Here is a 24,696-nt window from a genome sequence, read left to right as displayed (position 1 = left end):
CCAGCCTCATCCGGGGTTTCATGCCATACCCTCTGCCTGGAGTTCTGTTTAAAGTCAGCCCTGGATCTTCAGTGTCTGCTTGAGTTATGACCGTGGCTGTCCTCAGATGAGCTACAGCTCTGTCTGTGCCAGGCCAAGGGCCCCATCGATCTGAACCCATGGACTGATTTCTTGGTTTGGCCTTGGACCTGCCTTGTCACCATGGACCTTCCCAGGGGCCACAGGCCTTTGTCTAGCCCTGGTTATTCCACTGGGTTTGATTCTGATGTACAGATTGACTTCCTGGCTTGAACTCAGACCTGCCTCATCACCTCAAAATTGCCTGATGATCTCTTTTTTGAACCTGGCCACCATCCCTGGCACTGCCCTGCTTGCCTTGCTTGAGGACAATGGCACATGTCACCTGTCTGGTGAAACCCTACCCTGCCAGCTGTGTTATCACCCCCAGCTCCATACCCTTTGTGCTTCAGCACCAGGAGTTTGCAGCTTCCTGACACTCTGTTTGCTTCTGCTGTTCATCAAGTCTCCCTTGTGTGGACGCAATGAAAGCTGTTATATAACATGAAGCTGAAGTTTCCTTGCTGCCTTGTAATGTATTTTTGTTAAGTTGTAGGATTTGAACCAGAAGTAGGAAAAGATAAGCTATTGGGGTGAACAAACCTCAGCTGTGTATTCATACTTCTTCTTGAAGTACAGTTGTGTCTTTTATTGGATGCAACATATACAACTATTACTTTATTGCTCATTTCTATCACACCAAGAACTTCTGCTGTTTTATTTTTATACAGTCTTTATAAATTGGCATGTGGAGGTGCATGTGTCCCGTCAGTGACCTTTAAGAAAGCAGAGGTGCCTCAGCTAAGTGCCCCAAGTTAGACAAGATGAGTCTGGATTTGAGAACTTTGTGTCATCACCCACTGCATGTCTGAAACATCTCAGGAAGTAGATAGGCAGGTTTTAAAAATCCATCTTTTATTAATTTCAATTCTGTTCATATGTTTTTGTGCACAAAAAAACCCCAGTTGTATTTAAAAGTTGGCTGTAAACCTGGTATAAATGTCTTGGCTTACCATGACTGCTGCTCCCATTTTGTATTTTGAGAGGATGCTTGCAACACAAGAAAATCAGGCTACAGATGTTTGAGTTCCTGTGAGCGCTCGTGACAGAGGAAACTAGATGTTTAGGGTGTTTCCAATGGAATAAAAAGTCACTGCAAAATGTGTAGACACAAGGGAATTTTTAACCACTGTTTAAAAGCCTTGCCTAGAGTTGTTCACAGTTGTAAAATAGTGACAAATCGCTACTAATAGCTTTTCATCAGTGCATCCTGTGAAACACTGTAATGCCACTTTACATAATTGAACTGGAAGGTTGTCTAAAATTCAACTTCACACTGTTCTTCCAAGACTATAGATTTAAATTTTGTATCCTCAGTGTTCAGATTGCATAGGGCATGTGTCATGGTTTGAGATAACCCCAAAATCCAATTCCCTAGCTCCATTCCCCCCTCCCACATCTCAGCCTAATGTGAGATGGGTTTTTTCCAGACAAAACACACACACCAGACTCAAAGTGGGGGAAAGGGAATATATTACAATGACTATACAAATAAATACCACATCACATTATACACATGATCACAACTATCTCTACCATGACGTATAGTATTTACAGTGGATCAGATCTCTTCTCTCCTCCAAATAAAAGCCCAGGAGGGAAAGGACAGATCCCTTCCAGTCTTTAAGCAGCATCATCTTCTGAGGCAGCAGTCTGTCTGTCTTCTCCACATGCAGCAGCTGATAGCTGGCTTTCTGCCAGCATCTACGAGGGAGGTATCCAACCTCTCTCGGCCCCATCGCCTCCAACCGAGGGGTCTTCCGTGGGCTTCGTAACCCCAGACAAGGTCGTTTCACCACGTCATATCACGAAGACACAGGGGGGTCTTCGTGACGGTCTGGTATCTCCAGGGGACTCAGCTCCTTGCAGGGCCTCTGTGCCCTGTCTCTCAGGCTGCCACCGTGGCAGCAGTGCAAGGGGGGGAGAGCCAAGGTCAACTCCCCCCGCATTCCATCTGGCTGTCCCGGTCCAGCTCCAGGACGTCTTTTGAGCTTCTTAGCTCCTCTCTCTCTCCGGTGCTGCATGTCTAAAACTCTTCTCCTTAATAGGAGTCCATCTCCCTCTTTCCTCAGAGGGATCTCAAAGGAGTTTTGGGGGGCTGGTACAGTCTTACCCCCAGAACTCTGTCTCTCAGACTGCTGGCTCTCTTTCTCCTGACTCTCCTTCCAGGAGTCCTTTCTCTGGTGCTGCGTGTTGCTTCTGCTGCTCCTCCAGTTCAGGTTCTTATCTCCTGGCTCTCTGCCACCATTTCTCCGGTCAGTGCCGGCTGCTGCTCTGTGCCCATGGAGAAAACATCTCCCGGCATAACTACAGGCACCTAGCCCAGCTTTATGCTGTTCCAGGTCCCTGCAGCCGCCCCCAGCCAGGGGCTGGGAGGCCCCAGAGGGCCCGAGGGGCTCAGAGCCCCCTCCTCGTGGCTCTACAACATGTCCACCTCTCCTGAACAACCAAAACTACAACTCATCTCTTCCGGTGAGATTGTGATATGTTTACATTTTTACAGGAGCGCCCATTGGGCAGAACTTCAAAACTTCCAGAGGTTTCCACCCCTTGGGGTCTACCACTTAATTTAGCCTCTGGGGGATAACAAGATTCAAACCACGACAGCATGTTTGAAAATTCTCTCTTAAATTGTGTATTTTTTTCTGTTTATGTTGTAACTTATCTGCAAATTTCTTTCAAAATAAAGTCTTCCAAAATAACCTATCAAAATAATACCTTTAAGTATTTATTCCATAGTGAAACTCTGTGCTAGATCTTAAAAAAACTGTATAAGAAATAACCATACTAATGATAGTAACTTTTTCATTAGAAGTCTACAGAAGTAGAACAATGTATTGGACATTGCATTTAACAGAGTTAATTAGTGTACAATGGTTATTTAATATGTTAATCAAGATTTAATCATGATAAAATAGACTAATCTTGCCATTATTCTGCCATTATAAAAGTGTAATTGAAATAGATTGGAAAAAAAATACAGTACAATCTTGTCAGTGTCTTAAAAACTCTGAGCTCAGAAGCACTGCAGAGCTCTGACAGACATTTCAAAATTAGTTGTATTTAATAAAAGTAGATTTAATTCAGTTGGTGTTTTACATTAAAACTAAGAGCCACCCACTTGACAGAAACAAGCTTAGGACATAGTTCTGCAAACACGTTATCTCCTTCAGCTTGATTTTGTAGGGAAGAGTCCAAACTCTTGGAAAGTCCAAATCCTTAGAAAACTTCAGTCAAATTTGTCAGAGGAGTAGCAATTCTGAAGGAATGAGGTGTCTACAGGCTTCAGAAGTGTATGGAAGTGGAGGGAGTTGATACTAGCAACTATGCTGACAAAGTGACTGCAAGTTAAACCCACACATCAGACTCTTGGGAATCTGCATAAGAGAAAGGCATCATGAATGCTTTATGGAGTGCTTTCAGGTTTCATTAGACATTAGAGAATCTGACCACAAGTACCAGTTCATAGGAATCCAGGCCCCATTAGTTTTATTCAGTTACAGAAAAAGTTGTCTAAATTTTGCAGCAAAGACAGTTGATGGTGGGGCTTTAATCTTGATAGATACCTTGATTCTGCAGGCCAGCATACTTACCACAGCTTGCAATCATCTGACTTCAGCTACCTCTTGGATTATCTTCTAAGGGAAATCTAGGCAAGGATGCCTTTCCTTTGAGGTTCAGTTAGATTATGCTAAGGATGCATACTTTGGACCCAGGCCACGAGGGGAAAAAGGGTAGAGGACCTTCAGTTTATTCACAGCCAAGGGACAGCATATTTCATTAGGGAGGGAGAGGATGCCTTCTCACTTAGGTATATAGTAGCCAAATTGTATCAGCAGCCACAGTCTATGAGTAACAGTACCAATTATAAATTTGTGATTAAAATCAATTATTTTCATTTCCCTCTAGCTTCTGGGGCAATCTTCAGAGTTCATGGTTTTGGTCTATCCTCTGTAACCAAGGGGTTATCAATATTTTAACTATCTTTTAAAATAATTAAGTCTGATGCATTCATGACTTCAGGGTTGAATCTCTAAGAAATCTGTAAAAAAGGTACCTGGACTTATGCTCCAGATAACAAAAAATTTGGAAGCACAGATAACTGTATTGATTTCACATCTTTCACTACTGTAAATGAGTAAATCAGATTGGTTACAACTATTTTTACTTTGTCTGTAATCCAAAATCTTGTTGATTTCCAAGGGGTTTCACACTTTCAAATGCCTGTGAATGTTGTTAGATGTCTAATTAAGTCTGCAGAAATATTGTTCTTCCGAGATCATGAAACTCTTTTTTTTTCCTATTAACTGCCTTCTAGAAGCTGTGGCCTTGATTTCTTTTTTCCTTTATTTTTTTTTTGTTTTGTTTTCCCCCTATTGGTAATGGTGTGGTTAAAATCATACCCCGTTAAATTTTAGTTCTGGAGAATAATTTCATGTAGACCTTTCTGTTAGAAACGTACTCTCTTGGAAGAAATACCCTGCACAGGAGTTTACAGTACTGTGTCTCTTAGCAAAGAAAAGTCAGGTTTAGTGAGGCAGTGTAAACTGCTCATTTACTTCTTATCCCTTTTGATATGAGTTGTGCTTTGGAATATTTTCTGCATTCAGTTTTGTTCAAATCTGTTAAAGAATCATTCATAGTGATGAGATTAAAATAATTGCTGCTGACTTTTACGATGTCTTTTTAACAGGAGGACTAACAAAGTGCGATCAAAGATTTCTGATGTAGGGTCCAGTTTGACCTAAGAGTGACTAAAACAAGCACCTGAGCCAAATTGAGTTCTGACACAAGTTGTGGTACAAATGACATGAACACTTTGCTTTTAGTAGTGAGGAGCCCTTTCTTGGAATGCTTAGCCATAACAATGGAGAGCTTCGTGTTCTTTTTTCCTTCATCTCTGCAGTTCTGGCTACTACTTTGATGTGACTGCACAGGAGTTCCAAAACTTGTAAGTATGCAGAGAGGTTCTCTCTGGACAACTGCATCAGCACTCAGCAAACCAGATAAGTAAAAAAATGACAGACTTTTTTTCATATCTTATTGAGCTCTGGGCTAGGTGGACCACTGTAGTGAGTCTAGTAGAATAAAAGGAATTTTCAGACTGAGTTGGAGATGAAATTCCTCCAGTTTAATATCATCTAAGTTCAGAGGTGTTGAACGCAGGGTATAGTGTAAAGAAACTGAAGTTGACACAGAGAGGGCAATCTGTCTTGCACATGGGTAGTTCTGATGTCCAGGTGACTGGGATGATAGGCTGATTTCAGCGAGTATTTTACTGATGGAGGTGTTTTACCTTAACAGAAATTAGCTGAAGAACCACTAGCATTGCTTTCTGCCATTGGAACAGCCAAAAAGGTCGTAGTAAAGCTGGATGAAGAATGTTTTTCCTGAAAATTTTGTGGGTTTTTTTTTGTTGTGTTTTGGACGAGATCTTTGAGAAGGTTTTTGTTTGGGGTTTTTTTGTTACTGCTTTAAGTTTAGATAAGGCATATTTTAGCCTGTGAATCATTATCCAATTTATCCTTCTTGTCATTCTATGAAGTGCTAAGATACTTCAGCTGCATAATTGGTCACTTGAATTACATGGTGCTATTTTTGTATCTAACAGCTCAAATATAATAAGTTGTATATTCTGTGAGCCTTGAAGATCTACTGGACCTGTCAGAATAATTTGATGTATGGGCTTTTTGGGTTGTTTCTTTGTTGAGTTTTTTTGGTATTAATCCCAAAAGGAAGCTAGAACTTTAAAGCTTCCTTTTCCCTACAAAAAGAATTTAATTCACTGTATAACACAGTTCTGTTTTGTGATCAACCAACAAAAGTACTGGGCCCCAAATTTTTTTTCTGTAAATACTAACATGAAGGAAACTTTCCTCACACATATGTTCACAAAAAGCAAGATCAGTTAACATGTTTAAAACCAAATTCTATTCACAACTTGTGGCTATTTTTTTCCAGTGTTAATTCAAGTTCTCTGTTTAAGGTATGATTGTTTAACTCTGTGCACAAGTCTTGAATGTGACTGTGGCAATGAGATGGTGAAATCTAATGACAATCTAATTTTGTTCGTTTGTTTATTTTGCCTCATGGCTTGATTCATGTACCATTATTTCAAGGTCAGCATCTTGAAATCGTTTACCTCCGAACTTCTGGTGTCTGAGAATGCAACACTGACTTTAGAAGAGTGTTAGGACCAAGCAGATTTTGCAGGAGTATCAGTAAGTCATGGCATGGGAAGGGCAGTGTGGCAGCAGAAGAGTTAAAGTCACGTGGAACTGGCAGTTGCCTAAGTGATCTAATTCCATTAAACTGGGAACTTGTGACACTGTTCCTAATGGCATAGGGGATAAATGAAACGGATGACCACTGTGTAACAGCAGATCAATAATTGTCTTTAAAAAGTAAATACAGTCTCCAACCACGTTTGACAATAACTGGAAATGATTCTTTGGCTGCCATCTATTTGCTAAACCCAATGTGAACTGTCAAAGCTCATTAGGGCTAGATACAAGGCAGGATGCTGGGCTATCTCAATTAGATACAGTCAGCAAGTTGTTTTTTTGTTTTGATTTTAGATTTGTTTGGTGTTTTTTTGTTTGGTTGTGATTTGTTTGTTTGGTTGGTTGGTTTGGTTTGGGTTTTTTGTTTCGTTTTTTTGCTATAGTGCCCATGATTAACACCATTCAGCAAAGAACTCCTGGCCAGCTGTGCAGGGGCAATTTTCTCTTTTTGGGATACTAGTATGAGACTTCCCACCTTTCAAAACAACAACGGTAAATTTTTTTTTTTCCTTTCTATTATTTTTTTTTTTCAGGTGAAGTCAGGCAGCGTGATTTAAGTCCTCGCTGCCTTGCATATGATGTGGCAAAGAAAGTGTGTTCAGCTTGGCTTTCTTCTACCGAGCCCGCAGCCAGCAGCATCCCGGTGTTGAGAGGAGCGGAGCGGGATGTCCGCGGTAGGTGGCAGTGTGGGCGTGCGGATGGCGCCCGCCGACCCCTCGCGCCAGAAACGAGCCAAAAAAAAATGGCTTTTTGGCTCAGAAGCGTTTACTAAGCGAGCCCTTCGCCGTGGGATTGTCAGGCCGCCAGGTCTCTTGAAAGATCCAGCAAACCGCAGGTGCTGCTCTACAAGTGCGCGCTCCGACACGGGGCGGAAACCCTCTCGGAGGAGAGGGGGAAAGGAAAGGGGAAAAAGAACATATGTGTGCTATTCATTTATTCAGGGCCACACAATCTGCCAATCATTCTTTGCATCACTCGGTGCCTCGGGAAAAGCTGCTCAGAAACAATCTTTGTTACTCGAGAGAACCAGGCTTGTGCTTTTGCGCCACTTGGAGAGAGCATAAAACATTTTGTCCCTTATGAAACTCAGCACACACAAATCGATTAGGAGAAGATCTGAAACCTCTGACCCTTGCAGATTCAGACCAATCCAAACTAAACCCTCCCCTTATTCTTTCTTCCAGTCACAAATAAAACAAAAATAAAATAAAACAAGCGAGGAGGGAGAGGAAAGAAATCTGAAATGACAGCCCAGGCTTTGGAGGAGGGCTGTTTGTCTCAGCTGTAGGGTTAGGCTGTCTGGCTATAAAGAAGCTGTGTGCGTGTAATACACCTTGAACAAAGTCAGAACAGGAGAAACAGTTTTTTAAATTTTTTTTTCAATTAAAAAAAGCATGGCTTTAGCAGAAATTACACGGTAACAATAGGGAGGTGAGATGTTCCTTCCCAACCTGACAGAAGAGACTAAGAAACCTGTCTCATGGAATGGCAGCATGCACTTGGATTTGCAGCAAGATCCACACCTTGGGAAAACAGTGCCGCTTCAGCATAGTAAATAATGAACAACAGTCAATTTGGACTTCTTTTTAGTAGGGGGACTAGGCAAAGGTTTTTAAAAGATGATACGGAGACTCGTGAATGAAACAATTTAGAATGCCACTAGAAGAAGGAGATTTATTGTTCCCACAAAATCCAAGACCTATGCTGCATATTTTTGATTATCATATATTGATATCTTATAGTTAGTTTACTTAAAAAATATCATTGCTTATAATTAGGCTGGGGTATATTTTCATTCAATTACTGAAGTAATTAGATTCATAGCTCTTGGTGAGCTCATGATGAGGACAGGGTGGGCCAGAATTTATCCTGCAATACTTTGCCTACAGATGTATAATAAACTCTTTCTCATTCCTTTTTTTTTAGGGTTTTTTGTTTGGTTTTTTTGTTTGGGTTTTTTGTTTGTTGTTGTTTTTTTGGTTTTTGGTTTGTTTTTTTTTTTTTTAATTGAGCAGCTATTGCAGGAATCAGGATTTTAAAATGTCTTTACCTGGATTCAGGGTCACATCTGTAAAGTGGGAGTTTTTGAGAATCATCCATAGTGCATGGTGGAAAAGTAATCCTGGACTTGAATCTTTGCATCATTCTACATCTAAGGCTAGTGGAAGTGGGGAGGAGTGCTAGAGGAAAACCAATTATTTCTAAATGCTGGATATCCCTGAAATCAATAGCCTTCACTGTCCATGTGTACTTAGAGAATAAGTTAATAGGTTTTGCATGTATGCTTCTGAAGGTCACGGGTTTTTTCATCTGGAGTATCTTCTGCCCTTGACAGGAATAGACTGCATAGAAGGTTCTTAACCAGCAGCCAAAATAGAGGCTCGCATGTTTTTGTAAGGTTAGCTATACATCTGTTTTGGGTAAAATTGTTGCAGAAATGGAATTTGACCTATAGTGTTAGGCTCCTTGTGTGATTTGTTTGGGCTGTGCTTATATTCGGTTTTGTTTATGTTCATCTGTGTAAATTCTAAAAGGAAAAGCTACCTTAATCACAAAGTGTGCCTGTCTACTTTTCTATCTGCTGGATGAAATCTGAAAATAAGAGAGGGGAAAAAAAGGCATTTGATCATGCCAGTGAAGGAGACAAAAGCCTTCCAATTCTGGATACAGAAAGGTTTTCTTATTCCTTTTAGTGATGGGCTAGTCTCCAAAAACCTGTGAAGTGTTCAGTTTGCATAACTGCAAAGGAATTGGATTTGGGAGACTTCAGAGAATAAACTCTTTGTGTCTTTGTATTTGGTGTGGTCGGCAGTACCACAAGGATAGTCTTTCTTCCAGTCATTTGGCATTTCAGCTTCCTGTTCTGGTTCCATGTCAAGTTGAATGATAGTGAAAGAAAAGGTCTTAAAGGGACACCGAAGAGAGAAACTAGAAACAGATATTGAATTTCCATCTCCACTTAGCTTAAATCACAAGGTCCCTCTTCAAAATTATGTCTTTGAAGGGACTCCTTATGCACAAGTGGATTTTCCCTATCTTGGAATAAGTGGGCAGTCACTCTGGCTAGTCAGGGAACAGAGGACAGGCTAACCATGTCAGGACTTGAGTGGTAGATGCATCCATGATGTTAACCCATAGTTACTGCATTCCAAATTTTACTTAGTTCTATCTTTACTGATATCTTTTGATATCTTTATCTTAAAAAAAAAAAAAAAAGGATGTCAGTTTCAAGCTAGATGGGATATTTGGCGAGATTATGGTTTTACCCCAGATGATTTTCTGACTTTTGCTTCTGTTTGGTCATTTTAAACTAAAATAAAAACTGTCAAAAAATCTCCCCGTTTCCTCATGTGTTGGACCATCTAAGCTGTGGAACACTGTAGGGGTATTTTTACACTACCTGCCTTTTGGTTTGACTACTTAAAAGTTGTGCTGCTGCTCGGAATCTGTGAGCCAATTCAAGGAGCTTGTCTCACTGGCTGTGAAAAGCTGGGTGATGTAAGTTATCTGTCACTCACAGGTGGAAAGCACCTTCCAGGTGCACAGGAAGGACTGTTCACTAAGGCACTACTGAAGGGTTGCAGAGCTTACTTAAGCAGGGTGAGCACCTTGCAGGGTAAATCAGAAGTCCTTGGACGTAAAAATCTTTGAAAATCCGTAAACCACCCCTGTACATACAAGCCTCTCTGAATAGCCTCTCATTAAAGGAGTCTTAGACATATATAGATATAAAGTTGGCATAGATATTTTTCCCTCGAAGAGCAGCTTCAAGGTATTAGGAGATGGTCCATAATTTAAATATACAGCAGTGAACAACAACCAGTCTACCACTACAAGCCAGAGTGCAACCAGCCTGTTTGAAATCAGTTTGCACTCTCAGTGAAAATCTGTTTGGCACTTGTTCATTACCCTTTTTAACCCAAAGGAGATTATTCACTGTTTCCTTTAATGTCATCTGTTTAGTTTATGAGGAACGACTCAAGGAAGTTTTTCTCTAATTCAAAGCAAACAGTGTACTTATACACTGTCTGTCCTGGGGAGCGTGCACACATCAGGTGTTGCAAGGCTGGAAATGATTTTCAGAATCAAGAAGAAGGAGAGGGAAATGTCTTCTAGGAAGCCATAGCTGTTGATAACTTTTCATCTCTAACCTGTTGTAAAAATCTGATTGAAATTAGACCCATTATGTGGTATATTGGGGTAGTACACTATCAGTTAGTTAGCTCTGGGTTGCTCTTGAATTGGTAGAAAAAGATACGTTACCCTAGAGGACAGTTCAGAGCATCTTGCTGCAGGAGCCTGCTTTGTGGTCCTGTGAGAGGAATGATTTCTTTCTGCTGACAACTGGCCCAGCTGACTGTGCTGTCTAAAGTTAGGCTGTTCATACTCCCTGCCTGTCTCCCTCTGGTATGTAGTAAACAAGAGTCCAAGATTGTACTGAATTGACTCTTCATCACAAATTTCAGCTGTGACTAGACCGTACCTTTAAAATGCAACCTTTGAAATGCAACATTTCAGCTCTTACTATCATGTAAAAATTTCAAATAAATGAATAATTGGTAAGAAGATGGTAAGCTTAGGGATGAGGAGGGTGGAAACAAATTTTATAATTATGGTGTCAACGAGATTAAATTCACACTGGCTCAATGATGGTCTTTTCAGGCTGAGAAGAAGTATCAAAAAGCAGAATCAATATTATCTGTATTGTTTTTGATAGATTTGTGTCTAATATCCTAATGAAAACCTCCAACTGGAGATTCCACAATCACTCTAGGCAATCTATTTTAAGGCTTAACTGTTCCTACAGTTAAAAAGTTTTGCTGTTGTCTAAATCTCACCTGCTGAAATGTAAGTATCTTACTACTTACCCTGCCAAAGTGCATGACTAGAATAGATTGTTCCCCTCCTTCCTTCTTTCTTTCCTTCCTTTCTTTCTTTTTCTTTCTTTCTTTCTTTCTCTCTCTCTCTTTCTTTCTTTCCTTTTCTTCCTTTTTCTTCCTTCTTTTTCTTTATTATTTCTTTCTTTTTCTTTCTTTCTTTCTTTCTATCTCTCTCTTTCCCTCTCTCTCTTTCTTTCTCTTCTCCTTTAAGAGTATGAAATACTTTTTTAGAAATAAATTCTAGGCACTTGATGTGCATATTCCCATTGAATAGTTTGCTACAAAAGCTGCAGTGTGTTTGGTTTAGTCATGTTATCCTAAATGTTATGTCCCCTATGTATTTTTTGTATGCTTTTTTTTCACTGTATGTGCAGACTGATCCACAATCAGTTTCTGCAGTGACTTTGCTCACAGTTCCATTCTAAACTGCCATAATACCATATTCCCAAGGCATCAATAAATCTGATGTATTTTGACTATTTATCTTGTAGGCAATAAATATCTGTTTACAAAGTGCATTTTTTGAATTCACTCAAATTACATTTGGGCTGCTGCAATCTTGGAAAAAAAAGAGGCGCTAAAGGTTTGATGCGGGAGAACATTGCATTTAACTTCAGGGGAGAACTAAACTTGTGATTCTGTCATCAAAGGTGAAACAGCAAAGCCCTATTTCTTGCTAACGTTAAACCATTTATTCTTATTTCGCTGTCATTTTTATTACAGGCATTCAGTCTGATGCTCATGACAAAAAAGTTCAGACATGCTTAAAAATGAATTCGTTGCATACCTAGTGTAGAAAACTATACTTTATGGATGGTAGCTGGAGGTGACTTGTGGTTTACCACTGATTATCAATTATTTAAAAAGAAATGTATATAATTGATATTCAGAGCTTATAACATCAGTGTTTATTGGAACATACTCTCATCTCTGTTTTATTTGTTGTTATAGGCATGTAGATTAACCCAGGCATATGACGCTTTGTATCTTGATAGGCCTAACAGCTCTTCATTTACACTCGATCTGTCAAACTGCTATTTATGCAAATATTTTTTTAAAAAATTAAGTTATAGTTGGGAGTGTACTTTTGGAGATGGCATGATGAAGAATAAGTTCTTACTGCCTGATAACATAATATTTCCCCTAAGGAAAAGGGTAGTTCCTTAATCAATTAATGTAAATAAGACTTACTCAAGTGAATGATGCATGAATATAAAAAGCCAAATTTCTGAACCTGTATGAAGTGTCAATATAAATTCCTCCCTCTCTTGCATTCATCTACGGTAGCAGAGAAAGGTATTCCTAAACCAAACCTGCTTTGATTCTTTTAAATCAAAACCCTAAGATTCTTCTGGCAAATACCACACTTAGCTTTTTACTGTCTGCCAATCCTCAGCTGAGCAAGTGCAGCAACTTACCGTGATGTACATTGCCAAAGCTGTGAAAACTCAGTATTTGCAATGTGGACTTCAGCTATGGCCGTTGTTCATGATCTGTGAGGCCACTGCAGAATGTCCCATCTTCCTGTTTCCCTACTTTTTTTCTGGTGGTCATGAGAAGAGACTTGGTTGGGGGGCTTGTGCTTTTTTGTCTGCTTGTGTTTTTTTGTTTTTGTTTGGGGTTTTTTGTGTTTGTTTGGTTTTGTTTTTTTTTTGGTTTGGTTTGGTTTGGTTTTTTTTTTCCCTACTGTACAAGTTACATTGCTGATAATTGTTACATGTCTAATCTCTCTAAACGTCATGGCAGTTGGTGAGTAAAAGAAAAGCAATTTTACTGCATCGCAATAAAGTGAAAAAGTGGTCTTTTGAACACTGTGTTCCCATGTAGCTCTGCAAACCATCAGAACTATGATGTTCAGCAACTAAGATCAAAGTGGGAAGATGAGATTTAGCCACAGTTCACAATGCCTATGATCTCAGAAGTAAGAGAAGAGTTGATATTTTTGGCCTGCAAAGTTTTTATATTTAGAAGTTTAAGGAACTAATGTGTGATCAAAAACTCTGTAGTGTTGAATTTATAGAAATTTGTGTTTAATATATAAATCAGCATTCCTTCTGTTTAAATGTGAAATCTGAACTTCAAGCAGAAACTAAAGCAAAACTCTGAGAAGGTGCTGAATAGTTCATGTGGTGTACTGTAGCGTATAGTTCAGCTCGTGAACTTCTCTTCGGAGGCTTTGGGGAACAGTTGTTTAGGCAGCATATAATATCTGAATTAGGTAAATGCTTCCTCCTCTGCTTGATGTTTCAGGTCGACGCTGCTGCCTATATGTCTGCAAGATAAGACAAAATGAATCTGGAGGGTTTGACTTGGTACATTTAGAGTTTTGCATTTAGTACATTTGTATCTAGTGCATCTAGAGGACATTTAGAAGACAGCTTTCTACTCTGATGATTAAGACTTGTGACTCTGTCATAGGATAGACATATTTGGTATTTTGTTCTTTGCCTTGCACATTTCCCTCTCCTAGATTAGATATTTCCTGGAAATAATGGCTGAAAAGTTGGACTGCAGAGTAGTGGAAGATGAATGCTCAAGTGCAGAGGAGGAGAGGTGAGTGGGGAGGAACCATTCCCTTCTGTTTTTGTCTCACATACTGGATTTCTCTCTGAGCAGGTTTCCTATCAGATACTCAAGAAGAGCAGCTGAGGATGGACCCCATCCAAAACTGGAGTAACTGAGAGGTTTGTCGGTGATTTCAGTGGAAGTTCAATCATGCCTTACAGTTTACTGTCCATTTGCAAAATCAGAGTGGTTGGTGTAAGCATGTCTCTTTGAATGCACTTGGAAAATGGTAGATCTCCCCCAGCCAGCTTGTTACCTGAGTAGTCTAGACTGACGCAAATCAAAGGATGTAGAATGACACACATCAGGTTACAAAGCAGAATGGTAGGACTGAGAAAAGCAGGATGCCCAATACATGCTCAGGATACTACTGAATAGATAATATTCTTATGACTCCTCACTATTCCTCTGTTTCTGCCAGAAAACTTGACATTTTATCTGCAACCTGGTTGATTTGTGTGTCTAGCTAATGTATTAACAAACAGTGAAAAGTGAAATATTCCATGTAGTGATCCTCTTGCTTACAGTGCAGATTTTAAGTACTTTAGGTTTTAGCACTCCAGTGTGACACACTTATAAATCATCTGGCTTTTATAAAGTGATTATCAGGGTCACTGGAAGTGATTTTAATGGGCTGCTGAGTGTCACTAGTCACTATGGAATGTTTTGCGAACATATGTGCAAAACAGAGATCTGGACAAATAATTTTGGAACAAATTATTTGTAACCTCTAAATCCACTTAAGTGTTCAAATGCAATAAGCAACTGCTAGGTTGGTTGCTACAGTTCTGGCACTGACCTTGGAAAGTTTAACATGCAACTACATCTAAGCTACAGTAAAATAGTCTGTTCTATGTTTTCCAAATTCCAGCACAATGATGGGATATCATTATTTCAGAAGTTCTAATGCAATAACAATAAAAAGTAATCAATAGCATAAGGGTATCTGCTAATTAAATAAAATATAGAACATCTGTGAATATCTAGATAACTTTTTGGCCACATGTCTTTTCAAAAACTGATTGTAGCTGTTAGGGAAAATATCTGCCAAGAAAAAAAAAGGCAGGGAAGTAGTTTACAGAAAATGGACATAATGCTGAGAGCTGTTCTGAGCCCTGTAATAAGTTAGGTTCAAAATATGAATGATGAGACATGGTATTGCCCAGTCGGGTACTCAGCAGTCACAGGCCATGCAACATCCTCTTGGGCATGTTCTTAACAAAGTAAATGGCCCCTTCTTAACAAGTATTAAGAAGCGAGATTTTGGCACTTTCCCCGCATCATTAGACCTTCCTAACTTGTAAGGTCTAGGTGCCTACCTGTGAGATGCAGATGTAACCAGGTATCTCTCATATCATAGTCTATTATACCTTGCCCAGATTAACTGATATGTCACAGTCACTAAGAATGCTGTGATATATCATGCCTAGATAGACATGTGCTAACAGCATGTGCTATATGTGCTACATATCATGATATCTGTGAAAACCCAGCAATCAGTCAATATAGTGTCAATATTGCCTTGCCTCATAGTAGGCTTTTATTTTATTTTTTGGAGCAAGAGAAAGAAGAGTGAAAGTAATACAAAATTTGAACAATCTCATGTTATTTGGGTGAAGGAGAAATAAGATAGTGTCTGAGGGTCTCTGTAAGCTGCCTGTGTTTGGGGGCCTTTCACTGAGGGCATATTCAGGAAAAACTACCTCATAAAACTCTTAGGCAAATCATAGCTATAAATCATAGGCAGCAAAACAATTTCCCCCAAGCCAATGGCAAATCGTTGCTATATCTTGAGTGTAAATTACTAACAATCAGCAACACACCTAGGAAATGGAGCAAGTCTACAGTATATTTACGATTTATCAGAGCTGAATATACTTTTGACAGAATTTAAGATCTCCAGAAAAACATAAAGAAATGGGTTTGTTCCTCAGGTTGTACTTACCTACCTTTCCTGGGGACCTTACTGCTGGTGCAGGAGCTGCTCAGTGCTACCTTTTTTATTGCTCATTCTCAAGTCTGAGGTAGTTTGGGATTTTTTTTTTTCCTTTCATCAAGGAACATGATCTGTTAGACAAGATAATTAAATGTGTATGGGCTAAATTCTATTTTTATTTACAGAGTGTGCAGTAAATCTGAACTCACTCCAGTGGCTGCAAGGGAGTCATTCTAGATTTATGTTGTTATAAATGGGATCAGAATTTGACTTGTATAAATGAATATTAAAGAGGGAAAAGAATTGTTCATGTTCACACTTCTAGCCCCTGGCAAAGGCTAACTTAACATCCTTAGCCTTCTTCATTGAACATGGAGAGGTTCGGTCACCACTGCTCTTTAGCAATGATTGAACCTGACTTTGGAGCTTCCAGAGAACCAATTATGACTATTAATTAATAGTAGTATTAATTATAAAAGCTTGATGTGTTACTGCCAAAAGAAGTCTAAAGTAATTCTGACTATTTCTGTTTCTGCATTCACCTTTGGTAAAACTAAGGATCACTTCTGTGCGTCAAACACCTTTTCTCCTTCCTAAATTATACTTTCCTTTCCTGTTGATATTCTTTGTCAGTGAATGGCACACTGACAAACAGGTGATGTGGATATTATTATGTAAGAAGTCTGTATTTTTTGAAAACTTAGCCAAGTATGCTGCTCAAGGTTTCATGCCGCTCACTTGTCTTGATGTCTCGAAAAAAGTTCTGACTTAACTGTTAAACATGAAGCTTTTACTAGGATCGGCCAATGGTTGGATATACAGCATGGCAGAGTGCTGAATTATTTCATACTTAAGGTTACATGTTCCCCATCTTTCCTCTAGTATGGTGGAGAGTGAGAAGAACGAGTTTAACATGCATTTCTGGTAAACATTTTTCTGAAAAGTAATCTTTTTTTTTTTGGACCATGGTAAGTCAGTCTCCACAACCAGTCAACAGTAACCAGTCTGAGAACTGTGGATTGTGACTGAAGACTTTTTCCCCCATCCTGTGATTGCAGGAACATAAATTAAATTTATTTTTTCTCTCTCAGTAAAAAAAGCCTATCTGTGAGAAATCAGGGAAGCCAGATATATCCCAGGTAGCACTAAGGTTTGGAGAAAGATGTGTGTTTTTACAGAACTGAGATCTAAGTGGCTTTACCATCTTAAGCTCTGCCAGGGGAACTTTAGGTTGGATATTAGGAAGAAATTTTTTACAGGGAGAGCAATCAGATGTTGGAATGGGCTGCCCAAGTAGATGGTGGATCCACCGTCATTGGAGGTTTTTAAGATGAGACTGGATGTGGCATTTAGTGCCACGGTCTAGTAACCATGGTGCTGTTGGATCAACTTTGGATCAAGTTTTTTTCACTCCTGACAAAGAAAGGATCCTGCAGCAGATTATTCTGCAGTCCCTTATTTAAGCATTAGTTGTTATGTGCAGTAACTCCACACTTTCCAATTTTTAAATATAAAATAAGACAGTGAGTATGAAATACTGGATATTTTTGTTTTACTCTTTTTTTTTTTGTTTTTGTTTTGTTTTGGTTTTGTTTTTGTTTTTTTTTTAGGAGACTGCAGTGTGTCTCTTCTGTGATAGCATGTGCATATATAAATTAGGTGCCTTCCAAGTAACACCATATTATAAAGAGTGAATTGGTAGCTGATTCGTTCAGAGGAAGACCTAAGATGCTACACTGGGATAAAGGAGGTTCAGGCATCTGATTCGGATGCTTTTTCAGATAGAGAAGGGTGAGGACTTACCATTGTAAGTGATACTTCCTCCCTTGGATTTTCACCCTACGACTTCCCCACAGTGTGACTTAATGGAACCATGATCTACCACTTGCTCACCTGTGACTTTTCTTCAACTATAGACTTTTACCATTTACTGTAGCTGTAGACTTGTACCATTTAGCTGTGAGTAGCCTAAAAATGAAACACTGTATCTGAACTTGTACAAACTCCATTTGATCTTGAATAAAATTGTGACAATAGAAAGCTTTCTTATTTTTTAAATGAAGAACAAGCATGAATTCTCTATAGGTTTTTCTCTCTTGAAATAGTTTGGTTAGTGCATTTATAACATGGAAGTTTCTGAGCATGACACAAGCCAAACCATGAATAAAAACTATAGGTTGACAGAATAATGTCTTTTTGTAGAAAACAAATCCTACTTAATTGCAAGTGATCACTAAATTTCACCCGTTTATCCTGGTGTGATCTCGGTTCATTCCCACACCAGAATTGCAGTTACCTTATATACGTTGTCCAAGATTGTTTAAAAGGCTCCTCTTCAGTTGCCTCCAGGACTTTCATTTGGGATTCCAAAACAATCTGAGACATGATAAACTGTTAAATAAAGTTGCAAAATTAAACGTATTAACATGTGGGGGAAAATATCCCTACTGCATTGAAGGTGTCCTTGCTTACAGTCAAGCAGATATTCTTTCATATTTTTGCAATGAGAGTAAGAAAGTAATCAATTTTTAAATTAAACCAGTAACAGGAAGACTGGCACTTTGTCGAAAGCTGTTAAGTGATTTAGGAAATAAATTCACCTATCCAAAAAACCTTATTAGGGTTCAAATTCCAATGTTTATTCTACTTGTCATTATCCGTTAATGTATTTCCTTATACAGGCAGAACAATCAACCCCTGATGTCACGTAAGTCAGTAACGTGTCCAGTAGCTATCCTACAGCTTTAATGTACTGTGTGAGCATTGGAGCAAGTTTCATATTTTTTTTTTAAATCACCTAATCATTTCCTAGGCAAGTAATAGAGAAAATGTGGTATATTTTATATGAGTAAATAAATCGAGTAGTTGGCGGGGGGAAAATAATCAGCTGTCGGGTCCAATGCACTTCTGAAATATAACTCTTAATTCTTATCTTTACTTGAGTCTTCACTCTCTTTGGTAGCAACATGATTTTTGGGTAACTGACCCTGAAGGGTAATTTTCAGTTTATCAGTGCACAGAAAAGGATGATACTAGAAATATTTAATTCTGAATTTGGTGGCTTGAGTCAATCTGGCGCTATACTCAGGTACCTCTGGTCTTACTTTCAATTTGATACACCGCTTTTTGATGTTTCACACGTACTGTCAGAGTAGTAGGTATTTCTTTTAAAGCTCCTTTTGTATGAAGTGCAACTAATATAGTTTTCATCAGATAAAAACTTGGAGTTCTGTAAGTATGCTTCTCTGTCATCTCAGAGACCATGAAATCAATGCATCTTTTTGTGTCAGTCATTTTAAGTATTTGGTATTTCTTATACTTGATTTTGATTGAAATTCTATTCACCAGCAAATCTAAGTAGTGATGTACTAAACATTTACATAAGAGATTATATTTGGAGATGCTAGAACACATGTCAAGAAATAAATACTAAAATCTTCTAGCATTCCTCAGAAGTCCACTTAGTTGCAAAATGCATTACACAACTGGCTCGGTGATACCATACTTGTTAAGAAAAATATGAAGCTTAAAGTTATTTCTTGGACTTGCTTCATAGCTGTCTTTGGTGTGTTAGCATTTAATTTCTTCCTTTTCCTCTCCTTCTCTAAGGTAGCAAGCTGCTTTCCTTGAAGGTGGCAGATCCTAGGGTAGAGAAAAATGTTGCCTGTTGAAACTGCAGCTCAAGAGGTACTTTGAACAAAATAACATCTTTGGAATTTACTTTCACAGTGCAAACTGTTCATTTGAGAACAGTCAGACACAGGTTACAAAATCAAATTCCTACAAAGTCTCCCAGAAATTCCTCAGGATCTAACTCCTCAATATCTGTTGCTGAGATGAGAGGTTGGACAACCTCTTTAAGGTGCAGGAGCAGAGGCAACAAGTGTTACTCTCAAAGGTAAGGTTATTTGGGGAAGTTGTTGGAAAGAACACACGCTGATCTCCAACAAACATTTTACTATCAGAAGTTCTTATTTGTTCCCATGAAGGATCAGAGCAGACAGAAGGAATATTATGCTGAATCGAATGATTCGCGTTATCCATCAACTCTAATATATTTACTTCAAGCCTATGTAGTTAGCAGGACCATGTACATGTACCCTACAAGTGTTTTTGTGCTTTCTTTTATATCCGGTGCTGGTAATCAAGGATGAAAGGTGATGATTCCAGATGACAGTTTGAATTACCAACTTTTGGAAAGGAATCAAATGCAAGGGCACCTCCCCCACTTACCCTTACCCACTCCATAGCCTCTGCATTCCCATTTTATTTAGCTTAGTTGTTTTTCCTTGTTTTTTTTTTTTTTTTTTTGAGTGGCTTGAGGTTTTTCTGTCGGTGGTTTGTGGGTTGTTTTGGTTGGTGGTTTTTTTGTTTTGTTTTGTTTTTTTTTTGGTGTGTGTGTGACTGTTATTTGGAGTTGCCAGTGGGGTTAATTCCTTGGCTGTTCTGTCAAATGCTAGCTTCTAGTACAGATATTTGTGTATATATGAACAACTGTTTTTTAATAACCTGCCAAGAAGCTATAATCTTCCATTGCAATCCCCCGGGATTTAATTAGAATGGTTTTCCACAGCCTGACATGTTTATGGGGCATAGGTAAAGAGACAGTTCATAAAGCTGTCAATTTTCTGAGAAATTAAAGAAAAATTGGGCTGCTTAGTGCCTTGGCAATTCCATGCTGCTGATACCAGCATTGCAAACAATGAAATCAAAGGCAATGTAACAAGATACTGATGCATTAGAGATGGGGAGGGTTTAAAACTATATACAAAGGCATTTGTCAATTTGAATTTGAATGCATAAGAGGAGAAATATGGAAAACAAAATATGAACTCCAGTAGCTGCACATTAAACTGCTCAGGTTTAAACAGTGCAAAGCTGAACAATAGTCTCTTCATTGCTTTAACAGTAGCTGTAACTTTCTCTCCTAGGGCAAGTGAGAAGGGATGAAAACTGTGAAAGGAAGTAATTCTGGACTATGAAAACACTAGCTACAGATTTCTGTCTTCTTTGCTGACTGGAGTCTGAGGATGCTTGGTCATATAATGAAAGGGTATTTTCTTAGAGGTACATAGCAGAAGGATTCCAAGTCTCTTTGAGACTGTTACACACTGGCAATTGAAAACAACCCAACTGCCAAATTCTGTCCTTTTTCTGTTTAATACATTTTCAGTTTAATACCTTTTGAGTGTATCTGAGTTTAGCTCTTTAGTGTAAAATAGAAACTCCCCTTCCTCATGGCTCTCATGTATGATTGTTTGTTGAAAAGGAATTAGAGATGCCATCTCTGCCACTCCTGCAAATCACCTGTGACTTCACAGTAAAGTTAAATTGGTGTGAAGACCAGTGAGCAATGAAAGTTTGGAACACGGTTTCAATAGCAGGGCAAAATGTTGTTGAGGAAGCTCTGTAGTTGAGTTGGCATTTAAACTGAATTTTATTGGGATGATTCATGCCTGTGTTTAGTATCAAGTGTACACTTCCATAATACCCTTTAATATTACTGAATATAAGATCAGATATCTGTGTCATCTTTGTCATTCAATTGGAATAGGTTTTGCCTAGTTCTGGGAATTATATTTTAGCAATAAATATTGACAGGCTGTGAAGTGTTCAAGAGAAGGCCAACAGATAATGCCAAAAAAAAGGTTCATAATGTACACCTCACCATCAAAAACCTTTTAAAAAATGGTGTTGCTCTTGGTTTTCAGAAAAAAAAGAAGTTGGCAGAGGCACAAAGTGGTTTTCTGATGTATCAAGGACTCATCTCCAGGTCCAGTAAAGTCGTGACAGGAAGCAGTTTGTTTATTTATCAACACTAGAAGGGACTTTCTAGCTGTAACTAAGTTAATCCCTTGAATACCGTGTTATGGAGTCTTTGCCACTGGAGACTTTCAAGGAGGCTGGACAAACTCTTGTTTGTACGTTCTACCTGCTGTAGTGCAAAACAGAGGACTGTTCTAGTTCTATTGTTTTGCACTGTACTTTCTGATAATTGGAGAAGTAAGAGGACACATTCCAGACCAATAAAATGTCATTAATGAAGGGAAAACCACATAAGGGTGTCTACTGCACAGCAGTGACTGTGCTCTGCCACCACAGATGAGGCAGTTGGAAACACAGCTGTTACAGAAGAGGTGTTCAGGAACTGGTAAGGGAAGCATGTACATTTGTTTTACCTAGATCTTGGTCTATGTGTTAAGCTGCTCAGGTATAAAGAGTGCCAAGCTGTACAGTAGGCTGTTCAAGGTATATGGGCTAGACTCCATATTTCTCCTCAGAGTAAACAGAAGAGTGTGACATTTCAGACTGATAGTGTGTTGACTGTCTTGACAAGTCAGTCAACCTACAGACAAGTCCCCTGTTACCTTGTGCTCTCTCTCTTTGTCAGTTTGTCCACATACTCGTCTATTACACACACTAGCAAGACAGTGGAACGTCTTTCATGTCTGGTATTTGTTCATGCAATACAATGCAGTGTGTAATGCAATAAGACCCTGCGCTGGAGTCCCTAGGACCATTTCAGCAGCAATCACAATTAATACTGTCAGCATTTACTCTGGATTAAATTTCAGTATGCCATTTCTTAATCTGCGTCATTTTATCTTACTCTGTGTCCATATCGTTTCCTCTTTTGCTCTCATTTATTTATCCTCATTAATATTGTATATTAATTTAATATTAATATTGTAAAATATATTGTAGAAGCTATCAGATGCAGAGTTTGTGTGATGTGCTTCCTATAACCATAAAACACCTTAGGGAGAATACTTTCTCAGCCCAAATTTTTCCTTCTTGCAAGATTATTTAACTTCCTAACTTTTTCTCATTTCTTTTTAGGTTCTTACCACACTTACCACACTTACTAGGTTGGTGGGGTTTTTTTAAAGCAACTATAAAATAAAAGTAACCAAGCCATTGGATCCAGGTTTTTTTTTTTTGTTGTTTTGTTTTGTTTTTTGCTGGTGTTGTTTGTTTGTTTTTTAATATTTATTTCTACATGTACATGATAAAAAAGGGAAAATAAAAGTTTATGAGCAGAGAGACTGAAAAAGAAAGGAGTGTAAGTCAAGGAGAGTCTGTGCTATAGGTCAGCAAAGAACACAGAGATTGAGTGCAGATCAAAGAAAGTTAAAAATTATTTGACAGCATTTGATTTAGAACAGCCATACTGAGAAGTGTCCTGTAATAATTTATCCTACCTTTCACTTGTAGATTGCTGAGCTGTCTTGAAAGAATTCAGAGACTGTGGAATGCAACCGCTCTTTTCATTTATGATTTGAGAAAATGGGATGCAATTTAACGTGTCAATGTGTGATCAAGGTGTCACCCTCTATCAGGACAGTTCTCAATGATTTTCTACAAAAGCCTATGAACTGAATCTTCGTGGAAGAGAAGTTTCTCCTATGCTTTTATGAGACTGACTGAAGAAAGCTTAGGGTAAAACACCACCATATAGAATTGTGCCTCCTTCTGGGACTGTTTCATTTTGTAGATGCTCTTTCAAATTATGAGTGCTTTTGCTGTGGTGGAGAGGTACTATGAAAATGTAATGAAATAGTCTGTGCTTAAGGTTAGTGTGATTCAAGATCTGTATGTTCTGTGTCTTAGAGATTTGTTTCTCATCTGAAATGTATGTTAGAACAGTGATGTTTCATTGAATGCAATCATGTTGTTCCTGAATTGGGCCCCATGATTCATTGCAGAGGCAAATTTAAAGCCTAAATTATTGCATAGAGGAAGACAAGCTAAAATGGCACTCATCAAGATTGAACTGTACTGTCTCAACTACAGGAATATTTGATGAGAATTTTACTAGGGTCCTAAAAAATTCTTACAGGGACTTCTGCTATTAGTTTTTCAGGGCTGCCTAGACATCTGTAGCATCTACTGCAGAGCAATGTCCCTGCTGGTGCCACACAATCTGAATTCACATGTCAGCCCATATCCTCCAAAAGCATGATTTTGACTTAAAATGAGAAGACCTCATAGAGTGTTCTGAGATTTGGGGCTTTTAGAAGGACACCAAATGGTAAATGCCTGTGTGACAAAACAATATAAAGGTGTGTCATCAAAAAGAATAGAATAGAATGCCCAAACATGCCCAAGCTATTCATACTCTCATCGTTCTTGGTAGTGGCCATCTGCTAAATGACAATAAGTATATAGACAGTGCATTGGGAGCATAATTTGCTTGCAGTAAATTCCTAGTAATAATAAATGCTCAGAAATATTCTGTGACAACTCCATTTTGATTTAGACAACAGTAGAATGAGTGCTGCTCTTTTCACTGATGGACATGGTCTGATTGGCAGTGGAACATAATTCAAATATAGAAGGTTTCTGCTGCTTATCACAGGATATCATATCAAATAAACCACAGCAGACTGTTAACATTTTTCATCACCTAATTTCTATAATATCCCTTTGTAAGTAAAATCATCTGTAGGAATTAAATTAATGAACACAAATTAGATGCCAATAATATGTTTTAAGGGATGCAATTTATTTTTTATGTAGAACTCATGGAAGTTTCATCTAGAAAAAAGCGTGCATTTGAAACTAGCAAGCAAACAAACAAATAAAATGATCTTGAGTACTCGTGCCTGACCAACTGATTTCTTCTGGGAGAAGTAAGTCTGAGTTAGAAATTTTCAGAAAAGGATGATTTACATTAGCTTTTAGTCTTACCTTTTATTTAGTGTAGATGGTATTTAGCATGTCTTCAAGAAGATAAGTAAAGGTACAAAAGCAATTTTTGAGAACAGTTATTTTGTTACAACTGTGTGCTGGGTGCTTTCTTTTACTCTATTGTGTAAGGAGAAGTAGTAACAGTAAGAACTCTGACAAGATGTGTTTTTTTGGACATGTGCTTCTACTTCATAGGTAGAAGACCATTGTCTATAAGAGGATC

The 24,696-nt window shown here is 38.5% G+C and overlaps 1 long non-coding RNA gene across 1 annotated transcript in view; it reads left to right on the top strand.

Annotated features, from left to right (window-relative positions):
* Nucleotides 1–5,893: 5,893 nt before the first annotated feature.
* LOC127476401 (uncharacterized) overlaps nucleotides 5,894–24,696 on the top strand; it is a 38,806-nt gene continuing 20,003 nt past the window's right edge. Inside the window, exon 1 of the long non-coding RNA XR_007906592.1 lies at nucleotides 5,894–7,075. This is a non-coding gene — a long non-coding RNA (uncharacterized LOC127476401). The remainder of the gene's footprint in view (nucleotides 7,076–24,696) is intronic.

The sequence above is a fragment of the Manacus candei genome, unplaced genomic scaffold (assembly GCF_025592945.1).
Source record: "Manacus candei isolate 608988 ecotype Guabito, Panama unplaced genomic scaffold, ASM2559294v1 h1tg000049l, whole genome shotgun sequence".
Lineage (NCBI taxonomy): Eukaryota > Metazoa > Chordata > Aves > Passeriformes > Pipridae > Manacus > Manacus candei.
Note: the sequence above shows the minus strand (reverse complement) of the source record. Positions and strands in the feature narration are given on the sequence as shown.